The 22,869-nt window shown below is 53.1% G+C and overlaps 1 long non-coding RNA gene across 2 annotated transcripts; it reads left to right on the top strand.

The window, feature by feature from the left end:
• Positions 1 to 8,257: 8,257 nt before the first annotated feature.
• On the top strand, positions 8,258 to 21,687 carry LOC121143667. Of its 2 annotated transcripts, XR_005880972.1 has the most exons (4): positions 8,258 to 11,397; positions 12,327 to 13,985; positions 15,090 to 15,158; positions 18,700 to 21,687. It is a non-coding gene; the product is annotated as an uncharacterized LOC121143667 (long non-coding RNA). The 2 variants fall into 2 exon arrangements; XR_005880971.1 differs by having other exon boundaries at positions 12,327 to 15,158.
• The last annotated feature ends 1,182 nt before the right edge of the window (positions 21,688 to 22,869 follow it).

Raw genomic sequence — 22,869 nt, 5'->3', positions numbered from 1 at the left:
GAACACTGCCCTGGCATTTGCCACGGCCACTGCCAAGCACCCGGGCTCCCTCGTGTCCCTGTGGACTGCCGGTTTCCTGCAGTTCATCCCAGTCGCATTCCATACCACCGAATCTAATCTCTCTCCACATGGAGCTCTCTAGGAGGTGGGTGCCGTCAGGCAGAGCCCTTGCTAGTCTCTTGAGCTTCTAGTCATTCCCAGGTGAGACTGGGGAGTCATATAGACTTTCAGCCACGTCCTTGCTGAGAAGACCCTGAAGCCAGAGGTTAGGGCGGAGCCCGGCAGCTCTCCACCCAAGACTACCCTGCAGGTTGCCCTTTAGGGGAGCACTCCGCTTAGTTGGAGCACTCTGCTTAGTTCAGCCTTGCCTCTGACATCACTTCTCAGCATCCAACTTCCTTGTGTCTCAGAGCCCAGCACTTTTGTTGCATCTGAAGGGTCACCCCTTCTGCCTTCAGCACACAAATCCATTTGCTCAACCCACCCCGGTTCCAAACCACGGAGCGAACTTCTGCCTGATTCCCTGAACCACAGAGACAGGCCTGGAGTGGGCACTGATCTGAGCCCGTTCACTAAGGCTCATTTCTGGAACTTTTGTCGCAACTGAAGAGTTCCCTTTCTTAGGGACACGGTCTGGTCATGAAGCTCTTGCTGTATGACATGCAGCTGAATGGCATTGCAGACCTGCCTGAGACCGAGGCATTGGCAGAAAAGCCAAGCCTAAAGAGAGCCCCAGAACGGTGGTGCATCATACCAACTGCTTCGGGGGCTGCTAGGACTACCCCTGGAACTTTCTACTCTCTCAGCCAGTGTGTCCCTGTTTTGATTGCTTAAACCCATGTGGGTTTCTGTCATTTGCTTTAGAAATAATGACACATGATTATCCTTTATAAGGGCTGGGTGTGCAGCTCAGTTGGTAAGGTGCAACTGAGCATGCTCAGAGCCCTGCACTGCATCACCAGGCAGGTAGCAGGGACCTGCAAACGCAGCGTTGGAGGCGGAGGCAGGAGGATTTATGGAAGGTCTTCCCAGCTATATAGTGAGTTCGAAGCTACCCTAGGATACATCATACCCCGCACACCCTTCCCAAATTATCCTTTTTAAAGTCTGTTCTAAGCTGGACACAGTGGCTCACAACCATCACCATAGAAAGCAAACTAGCAGGAAGCCAGTCCCTCAGCACAGACTCTGGCGGCCTCACATTGGAGATCCCAGGACCAAGGACAGCGCCCAGCACACCCAGGGCGTTTCATTGTCACAACCCTGGCAAAGTAGACTCAGGTTGTGTAGATGTAAAGCTTGAGACTCACAAAGGGTACATACAACGTGCCTGATGCCTCTTATCTGGTAAAGACTCAAATAGGAAATCACTTTAGAAACGTTTGCTGAGTGACTGAAGGGTGTCACTCTAACAAATGGGACTTTTAGAGACACACAGTCCTATGCGGGCGCGCGTGCACGCGCACACACACACACACACTCACAGAGAGAAGAGAGAGACAGAGACAGAGAGACAAGAGAGTGCAAACACACACATACAGAAAGAGAAAGAGAGAGAGACAGACAGAAGAGAGACAAGAGAGAGTGCACACAGAGAGAGAGACAGACAGACAGAGAAGAGAGACAAGAGAGTGCACACACACACACACACACACACAGAGAGAGAGAGAAAGAGAGAGAGAGAGAGAGTGAGTGAGTGAAGAGAGAGCATGCACGTACAGAGACAACCTTCCCCAGCCCTGCGACATCCGTGGCATTTTAGTCTCTAAGGTTTCCCTGGCTACAGAGCCCTTGTTTCTAGTTTCCCCACTGGGCGCTTCCAGGTAGGTTTGGAGGTGAGCAATTCCATGCTGAGGGGCCCATGTAAAAAGGAGGGGGCAGAAAGTGCCAAGAAGGAAGAGGTAGGGGGATTGGAACATGCTGAAGCTTGGCACCATGCCCTCTGCCGATGACCCGATGAGTCTTTTGCAGAGATAATTTCATTAGCGTCTCTGGGAGGTGAACGATTAGCAAGATGCCCTGATGCTTTAAAGTCTTAAGAGAAGGGCGAGGACGCCTCTCTTGCCCCTCCCCTTTCATTCACGCACTTCCCATGTTTCCCTTGCACATTGCCATTCTCCCCAGAGGCACCTCCACTCCAGCCTAGCCAACGTGCTCCCGGCCTCCTCCTTCCTCCCTCGTCCATGCTCCCATCAGCCTGTGCTGGATCTCTGCCCGCACTGCATCAATAGGTCCCCTGTGCTCTGATCACTCAGACACCCAGGGCTGAGGCTTGGCATCGGTCCAACCTTCCAAAGGCTCTGCTGCTTTTCTGTCTGTAACAGAGAGGGCAGGGCCAGGTAAGGCTTTGCTGTTGGATTGATTTTGCTACCGGGTCCCTGGCAACTTCCAGGAGAGACTGGGGCCCCCTGTTGCAATCCCAGGGCTGGTCCAAGAGACAGAGTGGGGGAAAGTTCCTACCACCTGTCCTTGTGCCTGGCATACTGTGTCCCAGGGCTGGGCGGAGACTAGTGTTCACCAAACGAGACTTGGGTCAGCCGGAAGGACATCTGTGGTCTTATCAGATAGAAATGGGACTCCAGACACCCAGGTCAGTGTTTGTCCCTGACTACAGCAGTGTGTCTTGGTCTTGGGGATACACCTCTCACACGTCTTGGGCATAAGAAGGGCTCTGTCCATCCAGCAGCATGATTGGGGCAGCCCCCGCTCCACACAGGCAGTGCTGGGGTAGGGTTCATGGCTGACATCACATTCTCCAGGGGCTGCAGATGGATGTTCCAGTCAGACTAGACAGTCCCTACAGAGAAGCTTCAGAGTTCTCCTTTCAGCAAGGTATCAGGGTCTCCCCGAAACGTATAGAAACTGAGTTTCTGACCCCTCCCCAAGTCTGCTGATAGGATGTTTAGGGGAGGGTCTGGAACCTCTGGGGGTTTTGGATTATTTGTTTTAGAGCCCTTTGCCTTTTGTTTTTAATATAAAATATTTGTATAAACCTTTGAGGATTTCATATATGCATATGAAGCGTTTTGGTGATATCCACCTTATTCCTCTCCATATCTCTTCCCAGATACACCCCTCCCACAGAAGTCTGTGTTAAGAGGTCTCAGGTGGCCCTGGAGACTTGGGACCCTGCACACACATGGGTAGGAAGGGAAGAGGAAGCCATGTGACCTGCAGTGGGAACTCCAATAGCACGGTTCAATTGTCAAGGACTAAGGCAGCTCACAGAGAGCAAGAGAAGCCTCTTTTTATAATGCACGGGTATACAAGCTGTGCAAAACAGATACACAATGCACTGTGTGTTATACAAGCTATGCAAAGCAGATGTACAAAGCACTGTGTGTTGACATTTCAGGCATGGTTACAGAAAAACCTCTACAAAGGTTCCTTGTGGCGAGACAAGTAAAACAGACTGAGAAACACCGCTCACCACTGACAGGGGTGAAGATGTACAAGACACAAGACACACTACTCATGCCTGTGACTAATGGCACACACATAAATGAACACACGAGCACAGCCCACACGCAGACACACATACATACCCAGCCCACACCCGGATCTGCGCATGCAAGCACGTGCATGCACAAATACACTGGTAAGCATAGCTGGATATAAATACACATTCATATCACACACACGCACACACACACACACCTCCCTCACACATATGCAGATACACTCGTCTGCAGCCCACACAGGCATCAGGAGACTCCAACCGCACTGCAATAGTGAAGAGGAGACTGGGTTAGGATTTTTAATAAGCTCTTACACAAATAAATTTATAAAACCGGGCTACCAGGGTCTGTGGGCTGCTTCTTCTTATTGCATTCTGTCGGTGACGCTCCTGGCCTCTTGTCTGTCATGAACAGAGGAGTCATGCAGCTGTCTTCACATGTGGGCATTGTGCACACATGCAGGAGAGGGGTCTTCTGAGATGAGCGCATGCCCATGCTGTGAAGGGGGGAGGTCCCCTGTGCCGGCACACAGAGGCAGCATCTGGGAGGCATGCGTTGGCACTGGACGATGTCTGGGCTCTCAGAGGACTCAGCCATCACATCATCAAGTTCTGTTTACCTTTTCCAGAATGTAATAACCTCCAGGGATACATGCTGGATCCGTAGATGGACAGATGAATGAGTCTCAGAATCCCTCGATTTGGCCATGACCCGAGGAACTTGTGCTCACTTCGCAGATGAGAAAGTGAGGCAGTCTTGCACCTGCCCCGCACCCAGCACTTGGAAACTGAACCCAAGCTTTCTGGCTCCCAGGCTTTCTGTGAAACAGGTCCATGGGGGACGACTCAGGCTGATTTCCCTGTGACCTGCCCAGATCACCCCAGTCATGCATCACAGAGACCCTTATTGGAATCTAGCACCCATGAAAAGACTCTCTAGAGAAGTCCCCAATGCCTCCTCCCCACTGCTTTTCCCTGGTGCTCCTGAGCGCTTGACCCTCAACCTCTGCTTCCCAGGTCCCCGAGGGCCAGCTAGAGTCAGCAGCACAAAGCTGATCAACAATGCTCGCCCAGCACAGCACTCTGACTCAGCCCCTTGGGGGCTGGTGCAGACTGTGTGCCAAGGTTAATTAAACTAGTAATTAGAAGGAGAGATGCTTAATCGATCTGGTTAATAAAATAACCCCCTTGCGGGAGCATGTGGGTGCTGTCACTCTGCTGGGCATCATGGGATCAGCCAAGCATGATGCTCCCTCTGTGCCTGGCTCCTCCCCTCCCTGCTCTCCAAGTCCCAGAGCAAATTCCTGGGTCCTCCTCAGAGTGGGACCATGGAAGCAGCTTCAAGGGGCATCAGCTCTGTGTGCCAGGGCATCAACAAGGTAAGGAGTCCTTCAAACTGTCCCCCCAGGTGAGGGCAGGTGCTGAGGTCTTAGGGCCTTCCATGTCAGCCAGGAGCTTCATGGCCTGCTCTGTGCCTTCCCGCCACCCTCTTTGAAGACTACATCTGTTGGATCTAGCCCTCACATTCAAAATCATATCCTCGGTGAGTATCTTTTAAAAATTAATTTTTAATTTTACATACTTAACTGGAATACTTTGTTCCACGTTAGAGGAGAGAAAGAGCAGGAGGAAGAAGAGGCAGAGGAGGAGGGGGAGGAGGAGAGGGAGGAAGAGCAGGAGGAGAGGGGGAGGAGGAGGCAGAGGAAGAGCAGGAGGAGGAGGGAGAGGAGGAGGGGGAGGAGGAAGAGCAGGAGGAGGAGGGAGAGAAAGAGCAAGAGAAAGAGGAGGTAGAGGAGGAGGGGAGGAGGAAGGGGAAGAGGAAGACGGAGAGGAGGAGGGGGAGGAGGAGAGGAGGAAGAGCAGGAGGAGGGAGAGGAGGAGGGGGAGGAAGGAAAGGAAGAGCAGGAGAAGAAGGAGGGAGAGAAAGAGCAAGAGGAAGAAGAGGTAGAGGAGAAGGGAGAGGAGGAAGAGCAGGAGGAAGAGGAGGAGGAGGGAGAGGAGGGAGAGGAAGAGCAGGAGGAAGAAGAGGTAGAGGAGGAGGAGGGGAAGGAGGAGGGGGAGGAGGGAAAGGAGGAAGGAGAGGAAGAGCTGGAGGGAGAGAGGAGGAGGAGATCTGCCCAACCCCAGGCTTTCGGGGGGAGCCTCGGGTGTTGGCGTGTGGCCTTCTCCCCACATGCAGGTATGTATGATGTATGTGGACGTAGCTCTCCTTCCCAGACAGAAGCTGTCTTACTGTTGCCTCCCTTCCTCAGAGTGCTCCCTCCATCCCTCATCACTCAACGATGATGTGAAACACTCGATGTTTTTCTTCAATCAGATTTCACCAAGATGGAATTTTCCAGAAGAGGGGAAGAGCCTCCTTTGCCCTGAGGGCCTCGTGTTAGAAATAGTCTGATGCAAGGCGTCCCCTCCACTCAGTGCCTCCTCTCTGCTAGTGCTCCTTAAAGTGCTCAGTGGTGAGAGCGGGGCGAGGCCACAGCACCCCCCCCCCAGTGCTACTGTCAGACAGCACCAAAGTCCATGGCTGCCTGGTCACGTGTAAGGGCGTCACTGGGGATGCCTGCTTTCACCCTCACAGCCCCCTTGATGCAGCTCAGCTCAAACACAGAGTCCTCAGAACTCCAGATTCCCGTTCTCCCCTCAGAGACCAGTCCTGGAGGGGCAGACCCCAGTGACCTCCCCTCTGGGGCCTTCTGGGAGGGCAAAGGTGCTCAACTCACCTGGCATCTTGCCAGGCAAGAGGGAATCATCGAGATCCCTCCGCGACCCTGCTGATGGTACGGCGACGAGCCTAGGCAGGGACAGGGTTTCGCCCACCTTCTAATGGCTAGTTTAAGGGGTCAGAAGTCAGGAGAGCTGAGCAACCAGAGCAGGCCACACTGAGGCTGCAGGGTGGCAGCTGGGGTCTGGAGCGCTACCAGCCATCAGACTGTCAAGCCAGTTTCTAGTCTGAAAGGAATAGCACATTTACTCACAAAGGAAAAGATACGAAAGCAAGACAACGAAGACAGGAAGAGGCAGACAGGCTCGGCCCCGCCTGCGGCCGCCGCCACCTGTGGAACACATCTCCATCAGAGCCCTGTCCGCTCCCCTGACACACACCCACCTACCCTCTCTCCCATGACAACACCCACCCATCTGCTCATCACTCTCTTCGTTCACTCAAGTCCTGGCTGAGCAGCCTGGACGCGAGATATGAAATGCACCCAAATGGCAAACTTTTCATCCATTAACATGACCACACCACGAAAATTCCATGCCGCGAAACTTTGCTTCATGTGCAAAATTATTTAAAACACTGCATAAAATTACCTTCGGGCTCTGTGTATCAGGTGCATAGGCAAATATAAATGAATTCCATGTTTAGTCTTGGGTCTAACCCCAAGACGGCTCATTATATCTGTACAAATAATCCAAACTATGGGAAGACATTCCAAATTTTCTTCAGTTGTGGTCCCAAGCATTTCTGATAAGGGTTGCTCAGCCTGCATTCATCACCTGCCCCCGATGCCACGCCTGGTGCCGGCTGTCGAGTCTGTCTTCTTGGAGCAGAGTGCTCCGGTGGGGACAGAGGCAAGGGTGGCCGGTGAGCATAAGCTAATTCTCGATGGCAAGGTAAGAGAGAGGAGGCGGGAAGATGGCGGGAAGGGAACGTTTGAGAAGGCGCTGCTGCTTCGGCAGACACAGAGGCCTTGGGGAAAGACACCGGGGCTGGAGGGAACAGCACGTGGGAGGCTGGCGGCTCAGCTTGCGGGACCCAGCTCAGGCTGTTGCCAAAGCCAAGGCTGTGGTGGAGCTGGTGGGGGGGGGAGGGGATGGGGTGGAATCTGAGAGGTGTCAGAGGGCAGGACCCAGATCTCCAGAGTTCTGGAGAATGGGAGTCTGGGCTCAGGCCGGAGAGCCATGTGGGGACAGCAAAGGTATGCAGTCTGACCGACCCCCTAACACATCTGTCCAGCTGTTGCTTAGTGACGATGATAACTAGGGGCTTGCGACCCAGGGTCATCACCGCAAGTGCAAGAGGCCTGTGGCGGAACCTCACAGGAAGGAGCTTCAGGCTGCTGTGGAGCGAGGCTGAGTGAGGGAGTGAGGCGGTGGAGCTGGAGGTTGGAAACGGGGAAGGGATACGCCCCTGGGCCCTCGGAAGCCATGCTAACACTCCACTTTATTACTGGTGTCGTGGGTACCGTGGAAGGGGGCAGCAGATGGGGCATAGACAGATTGAATTTCATTCTAGAAAGAACCATCTGGTGGCTGCGGGAGGATGTGTAGCAGGTACCCAGAGTCCACCCTATGCCCCCAGGCTGGCTGCTCAGCTGCAGGTGCCTGGGGGGGGGGCGGCTGTGAGCACACAGGGAAGCAATATGGACAGGCTTCTGTGGACGCTCTGTCTCCTCCCATCCTCCACAGCCTTCACTTGCTGACTCATCCCCAGGGATTAGCAACCTTTGGAGATGCCCTGCTGCTTCTCACTCTCTCCACGGAGGTGTAGGTGTGCAGCCCGGCTCTCCCGGGGACTGTTCTCCAACTCAGGCCCTGCCCCTGCCCTGCCCTATGGTGCATTCAGAGAGTGTGTGCCCACAGGCCCGGATGCATGTGAGTACATGCCTAAGGGTGGCAGCAAAGGGGAGGGGGGAGGAGGCCCTGGAAGGGGCCTGCTGGAGGAGGGGCGAGTCTCGGAGCTACAGCAACCCGGTTGTCTCACAGCCTCGTCGGTTCCCAGCAGGAGAGCCATCGCCTCGCAGGCTGTTTTATCTGTGTTTATTTGTCTGTCTTCCTGTCTTGCTCGATCTGCTCATGTGTCTGTCTCTCAGCCGTCACATGCTCCTCGGCTGGAGCCAGCGGTTCAGAGACAAACTCAGCCTGCCTCCTTCTCCTGAGGCCAGGCACACACACGCGCGCGCGAGAACCCAGCGACAGCAGCTCCTGGGCCTCACAGCACTTCACAGTTTGCATTTCTCCAGCCCACGCACGTGTCTAATTATATCCCTGCCTGTTCCCGAGGGAGTTTAGTCGCCGGCCCTCCGTTTGTTCTTCACAGTGACATTGCGGGTTAGCCAGGCACAGACTTAGCTGGGGCAGCTGAGGAATCCAATGTCCGGAGGGGCGTTGTCAAGGTCATGGGGCTTGTGTGTGCGTGGATGTATTCTGTGTGCACAGATGTATGCATATGCATGGGTGTGTGCGCAGGGATGGGTCCACATATGTGTGCCACGTGGTTGTATGCATATACACACATGTACATTTATGAGCATGTATGCCTATGTGTGTGTCTTGTGTGTGCATGTGCTTTTGCCTGCACATGTGTAATCATGTGCATCTGTGCATGTATGTGCACCTGTGAAGATGTCTTTGCATAAACCCATGAATATGTGTGCATGCTCATATAGGATGTATAAAACTGGGTGCATGCATGTATGAGCATGCATTTGTACATGTCCACAGTGTATGTAAGTGTGTGAACACACATATATGTGCATGCACTCATGTGTACACATGTGTGTCTATGTGTGTATTCCTTTGTGAGTACGTATGTATGCATTTCTCAATGTGTGTGCATTGAAGTATGAAGTGTATGCCTGTGTGGACATGAATCCCTATGCAAGCATGTGCATATGCATGTTTGCATATTTGTGTGTGCCTGCGTGTGAGCTTGTCATGAGCATTTGTATGTTTTCATTGGGCACATGTATATTTGTGTCAGTGAATGAGCATTTGTGTAGGTGAACGTGTGCGCTTATATGTACATGTTCGTGGATGCCTTATGTATGTGGATTGTACATACATATACATGTATATTGGACACCTGTGTATCTGTATGTATGTGGGCATATTTGAATGTGTATGTGCCTATGTATGCACATTCATATGTATTCATTGTTCACATGCATATGTGTTCATGCATGCATGCTTGCTCATATGCACCTGTATGCTTTTGGATGATGGTGCATGTGTGGTCACACATGGGGGCATATGTGTGTAAACACATCCATGTGTGCACATATGTGTCCGTAAATGGCTATGTGCATGCATTTATCTGCATCTGTATGCATGCATGTATGTGTCTCCTCACATGACTTTATGTGTGCCTGCACACATGTGCTTGTGTGTATCCATGTGTGCACATGTGCTTGTATGTGCTTGCGTGCACGTGTATGCATGCATTTGTGTGCATATGCTTGTGTCAGGGCTAAGTGGTGAGGGCCAAGTGACTACTGGCTGTGTGCCTCACCCGACAGCCTGTCTTGAGGACCTGGGGTCTGGAAGGGCTGGATAGGGGTTGTGGCATGGAAGAGAAGGGGCTGCCCAGCTGCCAGCAGGTGACAGGCTGACTTGAAGCCAGAGCTGCAACAAAGGAGGGGAACAAGGGGGACAACGAGGCTTGGCAACCGCTCTCCCAGCTGCTCTGGGCTTGAAGCAGGGCCACTTTGCTGGCTCCGGCACAGCACGAACAGGTGGCAGCAAGATTGGCACAGCCAGGGAAAGCTGTCTTGTGGAGGCCAGGACACAGCAGAACAGTGGAGAGGGGAGGCAGCACCGAGGGGGTGCAAGGAGGAACCCCCACATTGATACCTGCCGCCTACCTCTGTCCCTCCAAGCCAAGGTACTCAAGAACCTTCAGAGACGGTGAGCTGCCCTGGTCCCCTCAGCAGTAGGAGCCCACAGGACGACTGCCTCTCCTCTTTTCCCTGATGTCTACAGCTTTCAGCTCCCTAGCACCGTGGGGCTTCTGGACACTGAGAAAATTAGGCACTGAGGGCTCCCTGGAGGGTTCTGAGCCCAGCATCAGTAGCCATGGGGACTGAGTGCCCCCAACTCATGCTAAGGGGACAGATGACTCAGCCTGTATTACAGTTATGTGAACGCCATCAGAGCCCCCTGAGTTCTGTTCTGGTGAGATGGGGGGTGGGGCATCCAGAGACCAGGCAGGGGTGGCTGCTGCTGGCCAAGGGCTGTGCTGGAGGTAGGGAAAACACATGGCGAGAAGCAGCTAGATCTGGAGGCTTCTAAGGGATGACCCTCAAATACCTGCTCTGGCGGTGGCTTCACGGGGAGAAGAGGGGTGAGGACAATTAAAGTGGGGTTCAGATTTGAGCTAAGGGGTGCGTGTCCCCTGGACTATGGAGGATTGGTGTTCTTCTGAAGGAAGGGCGGGACGCCAGACCTCCCCTCTCTTCTCCACAGCACACTCTTTAAGGGCTTCTCACCCTGCCTCCTCCTAGGCCAGCAGAGCTGGGGCAGCACATCAGCTCCCCGGCGCCCTGGAGACCCGGGGCATACACTTACCCTGTGCACACTCCCTGACTGCTCTCCCGGGCATCCTGAGGAAGTTGTGTCCCTTCTTTAAGATGGACGGCACTTTACAACCTCCATATGCTCGGCTTTCTTTTTATTATTTTAATTTCTAAATACTTGGGAAGCTTTCCAGCCCTGGCTTCTGCTGTGATTCTGGTGCCAGCAAACACACTTGCTCCCCCACCCCACCCCTGCCTCATCTTAGCCATAAGGACTTCTCCCAACGCAGGGCTGAGGGAGGCTGGGATTCAGGGAGAGAGATCCAGCCAGCAGTTCCTGCTCCTAAGTCTGAGCACAGTCCTCGGGAGGCCTGCGGCAGCAGAGGGCTAGCCTGACCTGCCGTGGGGCCCAGGCACCAGACAGGAACTGCAGGCTTCCTCACCCAGCCCAGTCCACAATGACCTGTTACACTGCCTTTCTCTGCTTATAGCTGCACTTTGGAGTGCTTTCCCTGCCCCTAACCTCTGTGGCATTCAGTCTCTCCCATCCCGGTGTCATCTCTTCTGTGGAGTCGTCTCTGGATCCCTGAGTGTCTTCTGTCACTGGCAGAGTCTCACAGTTGCTCTGCCGACATATCCAGACTACGGCATCTCTGCTTGCACAGTGCCGAGCAATGGAAATAGTGCCTGGCACATAGCTGGCCAGTAAGTACTTGCTGAATGAATGGACTTCTGCACTTCCTGTTTATCTCCTGAGACCCCTTCCTGGAGAAGGGGCATGAGGTGTTCTGAGTAAGGCAAGGTTAAGGGCATAGAAGAACAAGAGGCCATTTATTATTAACCGGTCACATGGGCCAAGACAATGCTGTGACCTCATTCAACATGTTATTCTCATTTCAGATTAGAGCTGACCAGAGCTCAAAAGAACAAAAGGGAGGGAGGGAGGGGGCTGAAGAGCTGCCTTGTAGATTAAGAGCTGAGTGGCTTAAACCACCTGTAACCTCAGCTCCAGGAGAGCTGACACCCTCATCTAGCCTCTTGGTAGACATGAGGCTGACACACACACATACACACACACACACACACACACACACACACACACACACACACACACACACACAGAGAGAGAGAGAGAGAGAGAGAGAGAGAGAGTCTTAATTTTTCTTAAAAAAGGAACAAAAGAAACCTCCAGAATCAGACAGTTTACAAACAGCAGAGCCCCATTTGAATTCTGGCTCTCCTACCCAGGCGATTCCCTACCCTTTTCCTACCAGGCTGTAGACGGACCACAGAAAGATGGCCAATTTTCAAAGAACTGAAACACTAAAGTACACTTGTCACCACACTGTTGACCCTTTGATGGCTCAGAAAGTGAGTTCAGAGCCAGCTGGTGCACCTCCAGGGAGTCCTGACCTCCTGGCATGGGGTAGTCCTGTGCAGCATGGGGTGCCATGAAGCCGTGGGATCCCGCACCACTGCACAGAGGCCGCTTTAAAGGGGGGCAGGTACCTTGATGTGGGGCTCCCCACTGTGTACGGCCTCCAATAGGGAGTCTCCAAAACCAGCCTCCGCCAGGAGGGGCTGGCAGCACCGCTGACTCTTTGGAGCTGGGCTTCTGTTCTTTGTCTCTGCAGTGGTCTCCTTGCTTTAGGCTCAGTGCTGGCCACTTTGCTGACCATTCCTGCTTCCTGCTTCTCCAAACTGCTAACCACCACGGGCGCACGAGCAACCCCTGAGTTGCTCCAGCTTCCCCCAGCTTCTGGACTCTGCTATAGTTTCAGCTCTATCAGGACAGGGGTTTGCGTGCCTGGTTTTGCTAACTCAGGACTCAGCCCAGTGGCTGGCAACAGCGTCATGTCCCTGCAATGAGCATTTCTTAAACTCGCATCCTTAAAGTCATGTCATCACAGTCACGGTCCTTATCCACACCCCACTTGTGTTGCTTAAGTATTTCTCTTCCCATCAGCCACCTTTAAAACACTTAAAGAAATAAAATGTAAAAAGAAGCTTTTTTATCACTGCCGTAAGTGGAAAGCCAATATCACGAGCCATAAATAGAAGACAACTGTTAAAACAAATGCCACAAAACAAAGCGACGCGAAGAAATCCGAGGAAACGCCGGGCGCTGCAGAACGTGCCTGGGCTGGGCTGAGGCCGATCTCTTTTTGCCAACTGGGCAAGTGTTACAAGGCTTGAAAGAAATGTTAGCCCAGACCAAGAGTCCTCAGGCAGCCGAAAGCATCCGAATCCAGTAGACATGGCCTTGCCAAAGGCCACACGATTGCATTCTGGGTACCTCCTAAACTGGTCCCGACATCCATGGCCCTCATCCTGCACATCAGGGGACATAGATCCTGGAAAACTCAGGAGAACTCCAAGAGACACATGTGAGAGCTCTATGGAACTCGTGAGTCTTGAATGGACATGGGGCTGACTGAACTACAAAGAGCCACCGCTCCCCTGGTCCAGAGAAATAACCGCCGAGCCCATCTGCCCCTCAGCTCCGGTGCTCCTCCCGACGTTTGCCTGGCAGCAGATCAGACCTTCTGTCTCCCACGGCCTTCAGAAGAACTCTGTCCTCCTGATTCCTGACTCCCCCTTTTGATCTCATGCCACATTTGTGGGATCCTGGGTGTCCATTGCTAGGCAACAGAATCACACACTCAAGTCTCAAAGGGATCTAGGGCCGAGAGGAAGTGTGCTAAGAGGGGCCACTGCCCACTCAAGGCTGAGCGGAGTCTGCTGCTGGAATCCAGAGGAGAACTTGGGTCCCCGCCTTCTCCAACAGAGTACGGGGGCCACGCCCCACGCCCCCTCCTGTGCAGGATGCTTAGCCTGTGCACTTCAGTCTTCTTCAGGACCCTTCTGCAGTTGAAAGAACTGAGGTTCTGACGCCCGGTTCACCAGATGCTCAGTGAACTTATGCCCAGCCCCGACTCTACCAGGCGCACCACAGATCTGATATAACCCAGTCACTCTCCACTGATGCCTTGAGTTCAGGCAGCACTTTCTCAACAGCTGCCAGTGTGTAGTCTCTACAGGAGACTGTGGCCTCTGAGGGGGACTCCATTTTGCTGTGCCTGCGAGGTAGGTGTCCACCTCAAGACTGGTGGCTCCTAGCTGGCTCCCTTCCCCTGTCTTGCCACTTTGAGCCAAGACAAAGTCCGTGTCTGCTCATCAAGACAGCATGGACCTGCCTGAGCATCATTTAATTACATTATTTCCTTGCAAGCCTGTCCAGGAAGTGCCGGGGGCCTGGTAGGGAACAGCCTGGACCTGGCAGGGTTCACAAGGTAACTGACCATGGGAGGCCCCAGCCACCCTTGGGGCCCAGTGCGGGGCATGTAGGGGACTTCCTGTTGCTGTGCGTGAGGCTGCTGTCACTGCCCGCTGCTCCAAATGGCTCCACAGTCATAAAGCAGCTGAGGAAAAATGACAGCAGGGAAGGGAAACGAGCCACAAAGGAAATTAGCTCTCACTCGGGGAGACCTCGGCTTTCTGCTGACAGAGGACTCTACCCTATGAAGCCAAGAGCTTAAACTCCACTCTTACAGTAATTACCATGCCGGAGGCACCTCTGCCCTTGGCCCAGACCCAGATGGCCCCTTCCAGGGCACTGAGAGAGACCCACAGCCTAGAGCTGGAGTCCAGGGAACAAGGAATGGGAGGGAGGTTTGGTGCCAGAGCCAGGGTCCCCTTCATAGAGAAGACTATCTAACGGATGCTAGAGCTCAGTGTGGACTTGGGGACCAGGTGCTCCAACCTTCTCATTTGACAGGTGAGGAGCCTGGAGACTCAGAGAGGGTTAGTGACTAAGTGAGGGCCACCCAGCCAAAGACCAGATCAGATTGAAAGTAGCCCCTACTCCTGTGAGCCAGAGCCGTTTCTGTCAAGTCCTGCACCCGCCCGATATGCGTATTTCCCGTAGACCTGGTCCATGCTAGGCCCAGTGAAAACACAAAAGGCAGCGTGCCGGCCTCAGTTAGAGCATGCACCCAGGACCCGCCATTGTGTGGTTTCCCTTTACCTGGTGATGCCATCCCCACAGCAAAGCTCTGTGCAGTGTGGCTCTCCCGCAGCAGCCATTCTTAGGGAGCCAGTCTGGGAGATTTTGGAGATGCCCCTACAGAAGGATAACGAGCTCTGCACATCTGTCAGGGGTAGGCACCCCTTCTGGGGGGATTGGGTCTCTGCCATCCTACCCTGAATCCAGACTCCCAGCTAGCCCAAGGCAAGCCAGGCCTCCACCCTCCTCCCCGAACTGCAGTGAGATATCCACCTCGCCTGAACGGATAGCACCGACCACGCCCATTTGGGCGTGGCAACAGGTGCAGACATGAAGGAAAGTGGGTTTAGGTCTGGGGTCTGGGCAGGTGACTCTCTCTCTCTTGCTTCAGGTCAGGTCACAGGGAGCAGCCTGTGAGGATCCTTAGAGCGGGACCCTGCGGCGGCCGTCTGCTTCTTGTGTAAGTGACCTCTCCCTGAATAAAACTACATTTAACCTATACTGAGCCTAGCCCCGTGAGTCTTGACCCGTGCGTCCACACCCAACCAAGCGTTTGTCTCCACACAGCTGGGGACTGCAGACCCCCACCTCACATACATCTTTCCAAGTAGGGACATGTCCCTCTGTGGACCCCCCCCTTCTCCTTGCTAGTCCTTGAGCTTCCAAAGACGCTGGGGGAGGGGCGCACACACCTCAGGCTTGGCTAGTGGTGATCTTATCACCCCGGTTACCAGGGCAGTTCAAGACTGTGTGGGGAGCTCACAGCCTAATGGAAGAGAAATCTGGGACTGCAGGGAGAGGGCCTGTTCTTCCCGCTGGAGTTGCTGGCCAGAGGTGCAAGGCCAATGCTGCTCGCCTTTGGGATGATAGCAAGGCAGAGGAGGCCGGGCCTGAGGCGGGCACATGCAGCTTCCTGACGGCTGCTGAGCACCTGGATCCAGCCAAACCTGAAGTCAGGAAATGGAGATGGTTGTTCCGCAATTGCTTCTCCCCGCCTGATACACGGTACTTTCTGTCACTAGTAACCTCACTCACCGCCACTGCCTCTCTTCATGTCTTCCTAATGAGGGCCCCTGAGCCTGCCTGGGTCTGAGTTTAGTCTATCTACAAAGCAAAGAGCTAAGTCTTTTTTGCTGGGTTTGAAGATTCTGTCGCCTGTCACCCTGGTGACAACTACATTGAACCGACCTCTGAAGGTCTGTATTATGGCTCCCTACCCCACCAGGCCCTGGCTCCCAAGATTGATGTCGACCTAGCCAGGCCTCTGGTTTTATGTCCACAGTCATTTGCATGAATATTCTTGTATTAGAAGGCCCCGGGAGTGCTGGGATGAACAGGATAGGAGTGTGTAAACACTACTTTCTGCTTTCTCGGTTCCCGCACACATCCCTGCCTCCCCACCCGATCTCCTTGCAGGGTGGATGGACATAGACACCTACCTAAGGCTTGGTCACACACAGCGTGCCATCTCTGACACTGGGCCAGGGTAAGCATGTTATCCTGAAAGCCAAGGCCCTCATTTCATCTAGAGTTGTTGAGCCTGCAGGATATAAATCTGGAGTTGCCAAGGACCACCATGGAGAGATGGCTGCCAAAGTTTCCTTGCTCGTTCTCTTACAAACATCTTTATTCATGTGAATGTGTGTGTCTGCTTATCTGTATATGCACAACATGTGTGTGTGTGTGTCCAAGGAGGCCAGAAGGGACATCAGATCCCCTGGAGCTAGAGTTACAGGTGATTGTGAGCTACGGGTGTGACTGCTGGGAGCTGAACCCCAGCCCCGGAGCCGCCCCAGCCCCCTGGGCCGCCCCTCTAGTTCCCATTGTTCCTCGAATCAGTCGAAGTTCAGCTTCCTATTTCTTTTATTTTTATTTTTGGATATATACGTACATGTGTGGGATCCACATGTGTGTTAGGGTGTAGGCGTGCATGTGGAGGCCAGAGGTCCTCCTTGGCTGTCTGTATTCCTCAGGGATCTCTAGAGGGACAGAACTGACAGAAGGCATGCATATATATGAACAAACATATACGAATGTACATATATACATGCACATATGCATATATGCATAAACATACATACACACATGTGCATATAACATATACATATATACGTAATATATAAACTAAAAGGTGATTTATTAGGTTGGTTTATAGGACATGGCCCAGTGACTGTCTCAGTCAGAGCAGAGAAGAATCCGGTAGTTTCTCGGTCCACAAGGCAGGACGTCTCGGCAGGCCTAGTACCACACTGAAGGCCTGGGAGATTCCAGGACAGCCTCAGCCTTTCAGTCTTCTGGAATCACAAAAAAAGCAGTTCTAATACAGCAAAGGAGTGCAGCAGCAGAGTCTGTGTGTGTGTGGGGGGGCTTGGCAGCAAGGGCACCAGCAAGCTGTCGGAAAGCAAGCTTCCTTCTCCAGAGCCCTTTAAACCAGCTGTCACAGAGGGTGGCACCACACTCAGAACGGGTCTCCCTGCTTCAGAGAGCCTGATCAAGAGAACCCCCCACAGGAGTGCCCAGAGGTTGGCATTCCAGGCAAAGGCGGGGCAAGATTAGGCATCACAGGGGCCATCATTTGTTATTGGAAACAGTCTCTCACTGGCCGGGCCTCAGTGACGAGGCTCTCGCGGCCACCGCCATTTCTGCCTCCTTGGCAGTGGCTGGCACACTGAAGCCACTGTGCCTGGCCACTTTCACCTGAGTCCTGGGGATCAAGCATAGGGCCTGGTTCTTGCATAGCGAGCACTGTTGATTGACTGCTGTCTCCAACAGCAAACTGGCCTTCCGACTGCTGTGGACCAGGAAGTACTGACTGATACGGAAATTGTCACAGGAAATAGTGATGATACACTCTGGGTTCGGGGACGCATGCCTTCAGTCTCAGCACCCAGGAGGCAGAGGCAGGCACAGCTCTGTGAGTTCAAGACCAGCCTGGTCTACATAGCAAGTTCCAGACAGCCAGGTCTATGCAGTAAGACCTCTAATAAAAAAGGGGGACAGAGAGAGGGAGGGAAGGAAAGAGAGAATGATAGCAGGTGTGGCATATGCCTATACGCCCAGCCAGCACTCGGAGGTAGAAAGATAGAAACAGCAGGATCAAGAATTCCTTCTGGGCTACACAGAAAGACCTTGTCTCAAAAAATAAACAAAAGAAAACAAAAAATAGAAACTAATTATGTTTAATAAGATGCTCAAGTCATAAATGAATGTTTCAGTAAAAAACATAACAAAAGCACAACCAAGAGAGACTGGCCTCCTTATATGAGCAGACTAATATGTGGGGTAAACAGATGGGGCTTTTATTTTGCTCCTTTGGTATACTCTGTAACTCTAAGCTGCCCTATTAGGCTTTGCTCAGCTTGGTGCAATGACTCAGATTTTTTTCTCCCTCACATGTGTAAAAAACCAACAAAAAACAGAAGGCACCTTCAGCAGTCAGAACCAAGAGGATGGATGAGTATTCCACCTCCATGCAGAGGACCACTGAACAGGGCATCTAGGCAGAGCAGGGGCCCTGACTCAGAGGCCTCCTACCCTCCTGTTCTGCTCCCAGTTCCTTGCTGAGTCCCACACAGCTCCAGGTACTTCATGCCATAGCCTCCAGTGTGGCACCCTTACCCAGAAAGGTATCCCTGCTGGCTCTGAGCTGCTGAGCATGGCTGGCAGGGCATCCAGCTAGCGGCATGTCACTCAGGGAAAGAACCAAGGCCAAAGTCAACACACTGACTGTAGAGCTCTGTTTATCTCTGTTTCCCATTTGTGTAGAAGGGAAACAAGACACAGACTGCTTTGAAATTCCTCCAAAGGAAGTTGCTGACATCTCTGCCTGCCTGCCTGCCTGCCTGTCTGTCTGTCTGTCTCTATTTGTCAGGCGGGCTGTCATTTCCCTGCCCACAAGCTCTCAACAGCTACTGTTCTGGGTTGATCTCTGTTGCTGTGATAAAGTGCTCTGACCAAAAGCAACTTGGAGAGGAAAGAATTTATTTGTCTTACACTTTCAGGTCACAGTTCATCACTGCGGGAAATTGGGGTGGAAACTCAAGAGAGGAACCTGGAGGCTGGATCCATGAAGGATGCTGTTTGTTGACTCTCACTGGCTCATACTCAGCTACCTTTCTTACACAGCCAAGACCCACTTGCCTAGGGGATGGTGCTACCCATAGTGGGCTGGACCCTCCTGCATTAAGAAAATGCCCCAGAGACCAGGCTAGTTGAAACAATTCTTCAACTGAGATTTCCTCTCCCCAGGTGACTTTGGGCTGTGCCATGTTGGCAATAAAAACTAACAAGGACAGCAAACCTCTTCCAAAAACAATGAAACCACAGTCCAAATATCTTGGGGGCTCTCTGCTGCCTGCTTTCTTCTCCAGCTCCAACCACTCTTGCTGGTTGATGCTTCCTGGGGTCATCTGAAGCCTGTCCTCATGTGTACTGTCCTAAGATCCTTGGGGCCGTGTGGGGGCACGTTCATAACTTGTAGCTGTGCAGCCCCTTTGCTCCCCAAATCTACCTGGAGGCTAAGCTCATTGTCACCCCTTCTAGGGGTGAGCAAAGAAGTTGTCAAGAGGCCAGGGAACTCACTCAAGGCCATTGTGGAGTGGAAACGTCCCCACATCCTATAGAGGTCAGATGGCAGCATCGGGAACATCTTAAAACGACCCCACCCTGTGACAGACAGGAAGGCGTGGAGCTAAGATCTTGAGGGAGCCACTGAAAGGCCTTCGCATAGAGGAGTCGCAGGCGTGTGGAGACACCATGAAGACACCACACAGGATGCCACTGCCATCCTGCTTGGGAAGGGAAGGAGAAGGAGCAGTGTGACAGAGCTGGAAGAACAGAGCAGTGACAGCCACTTGGCAGGTGCTGGTGTGAGAACCGCCACCCAGACAAGGAGAATCGGGGAGGAGATTCCCGGCCCGCCCCACCCCTCCCAAGGATGGCAGCCTCAGGCTCATTCTAAACATAAGCCAGGGACCAGGGAGCCTGGGTGTTCAGAGAGGTCGGGCTCCTCACCTGGGGCTCAGAGCAAGAAAGAAAAGAAGCCAGGGAGCGGGCAGCAAGAATGACGCTGGATTCGCTTCTGGTTGTTGCTGTAGCTTAAGGATTACAACACCCACTTAACGTAGTACTCCATAGTTAGCTGTGGCTTCAGATACTCACAGGAGCTGCGAGCCAGATACTTACGGGAAGTTCCAGGCCCAGCGCGTTTGCAAGCTTCAAATGGCGTGCTGCTCTGAGCAGTGGTGAAGGCCTGCACCGTCTCTTTCGCCTCGGCCAGCGAGTCCACAGTGTGTGTGTGTGTGTGTGTGTGTGTGTGTGTGTGTGCGCGCGCGCGCGCGCGTGCGCGCGCACTGCCTGCCTGGTGGGCACCCAGCACTTACCTAGGTTATTCCTGCCACTGTCACCAGTCATTGTACCTGTGTTCAAGTAACTGTATTTTCAGTCACAACAACTTTAAAATATCAGAAGAGCAATGTCACCCGGGCATAAAGTCTGGAGGACCAGGATGAGCAGGGCACTGCGCTGAGAGGCTTCACAGAAAGTAGGAAAGCATTAAATATAGGGCTTGGTCTACTATCTGCAGTTTCAGGCATCTGGGGCAGAAAGGTCTTGGGTAGGAAGACTGTGCCACCTGTTTGGAAGCCATTAGTATGAACCAAGTGTCCCCCACTAAGGGCAAGGTACAGGTAGGGCTGTGTCAGTTGAATCCTGTGGGTCTCAGATGGACCACTGCAATACCTCATCTTACTGTGGATTGTCTGCGTGGCCTGACCTCATCGGGCCCTCATCTTCCCCAGACACTGGGCCAGGAGGGCGGACCCATCCCGGAGAAGGCCAAGTGGGCAAGAAAACACGCAGTCCCTCATGAGGTCGGCCTCAGAGTTATCACTTCCAGGTGTCTACCGCTGGCCAAAGCAGCTCCTGTGGGCCAGGCGGAAGCCAAGGGCTGTGTCAGGCCAGAGCCAGGGTGACGGCAGGCAGAGCGAAGTGGGGTGTGATCCCGGGTAGCAGAGCGAAGTGGGGTGTGATCCCGGGTCCAGGGGCCACAGCTTCATCACACCCGCTTTCCCTCCTGTCCTAGACTTGTTCTTTCCTGAGTTCTAGCGATGCGTGAGAGAGTGAGCTCCCAGGAGGAAGGATGGACTAGTGTGTTTTGCAGCAGCAGGGACAGCTCCATGCTCGGCTCTTGCCCTGGGCATTGCAGCTGGCGGAGCACCACTCTCTGCACGGTGTGTGGGTGAACAGCCTTCAGCGCCAGCAGGAGAGTGTGTAAGGGGCTGGACTCCCTTCTGGGGGCCCAGGGAAGGCTGTGGGGTGCCCCGGCACCAGGCAGGTACCAGGCCACGCCCCTCTTCCACACACTCCCTCTTTCAGCCGACCCTTCCGTCCTGGCCCGGCCCACAGGTGGCTTTTGCAGAGCTCAGGCTGAGCTGAGACTTGCCTGCTGTCTTGATGCTTACAGTCTCCCAGAGGTGCAGCCTAGCCGCAAGGGCGGAGTGGGGACTTCGTAGGTCTATAGTGGATGCTATTCCACGGTGGAGACAGCTCGGAAGCTGGGGCCTGACGACCAAGATGGGCAAACAGGTGGGCATAGCCTCCGGGAGTCGGCCAGGATGCTGGGGGACACTCTTGTCCCTGTGTGCGCCAACCGTCCTGGAGACTAAGGTGGTTTAGTCTTCTGGAGAAGAGTGAGCACTGGGAATGGATACACAGGTAACAAGATGGGGCAGTGGATGGGGGCACAGATGGCTGATGGGGAGGATCCTTGTGACCAAGGCCTCTCTTCCTGGCCACGGAGGAATTAGATTTATCCGTGAGCTAGGATTAGCAATTTTTTTTCCTACAAAGGACAAGGCAGTGAAATTCTCAGGCTTTGCATATGTCATCTTCTCAGTGCTGCCCTTATGGGTGAAAATCCTCCGCTCAGTGCATCAGTAAGTGAGCATGGCTATGTCCCAATAAAACTTTATTATAATTGGGGCCCCCCAGCCACATTTGAGCCATGGGCTATCTGTGATTTGTTAATCCCTGCTGCCAAGGGATCAAGGTAACAGCCTTCAGGCTAATTCTGTCCCTCCAGCTTGGGTTTTGTTTGTGTATGACGGAGCTTTTAGGTAGCCAGGTTCCTTAAAGGCTCACGGTGGCAGCCAGCTCATCCCTGGCCTCTGTCTGTCCTTGGCTGTCTGATTTCCTGAGTTGTCATTTACTCCTGGAGTGCTGGTATTTGTTTGGGGTTTCTTCCCCAGTTTTATTACTATCCCAGGGCTGCCTGGCAACACAGTACTGCAAGCTGGATTTATTCGTCACTAGGCTGTTGTGAAGGTTACAAGGCCAAGGTCAAACGTCAGCAGGGCTGGCTCCCTCTGAGGGTTGGGAGGTGGGGGCACCGGACAGGAAGAAACTAAGGGGGGATGGTACACTTAGAGGTGGGGGCACCGAACAGGAAGAAACTAAAGGGGGATGGTACACTTAGAGGTGGGGGCACCGAACAGGAAGAAACTAAGGGGGATGGTACACTTAGAGGTGGGGGCACCGGACAGGAAGAAACTAAGGGGGGATGGTACACTTAGAGGTGGGGGCACCGAACAGGAAGTCATGGTTCTGGCAGCCTGGCAGCCAGTTCAGGACTAAGGGGAGAGGAGACCAGAGACCTTAAGCACAGGATAGGAGTTGGTGGCACTCTAGAAAGCCAAGTACCCTGCCCTAGCCCAAAGGATACCCTGAGTACATGACATTAATTATCAGATGGTCCAGAGGGAGAAGGTTCCACTTTCTTCCTCTTCACATGCCTGAGAAAGGTGGGCATCAGGGATTAGTCACTGACCTTTCCTTTCACAGGGCTGTCCTGGCTCAAAGAGCCCTGTCTCCGAGCCCTGCCTCTGAGTCCCCGACATTGGCCACCTGGAGCAAAAACAGACAGCGTATGAGAACCCCCATTTAGCAGGAGAAGGGCAATCAGGACAAGGCTGGCAAGAAAATTTCAGGTAATTGATGCTATTTTCCCATTGACTATGTTCTGCTAGAAAAGATTTTGGTTACAAGGTGTAATCAAATCACACTTAAGAATTCCACTAAAAGATTACTTTTATAATGAGAAAAAAAATGTACTTTCTAAAAGGGATCTGCAGCATAAGCTCAGAGGTCAACTTGGCAATGCCTTTAGCAATGTG

This window comes from Mesocricetus auratus, unplaced genomic scaffold (genome assembly GCF_017639785.1).
Source record: "Mesocricetus auratus isolate SY011 unplaced genomic scaffold, BCM_Maur_2.0 Super-Scaffold_100013, whole genome shotgun sequence".
NCBI classification, from domain to species: domain Eukaryota; kingdom Metazoa; phylum Chordata; class Mammalia; order Rodentia; family Cricetidae; genus Mesocricetus; species Mesocricetus auratus.
The sequence above is the reverse complement of the archived record's forward strand: the minus strand, read 5'-3'. Positions and strand labels throughout refer to the sequence as shown.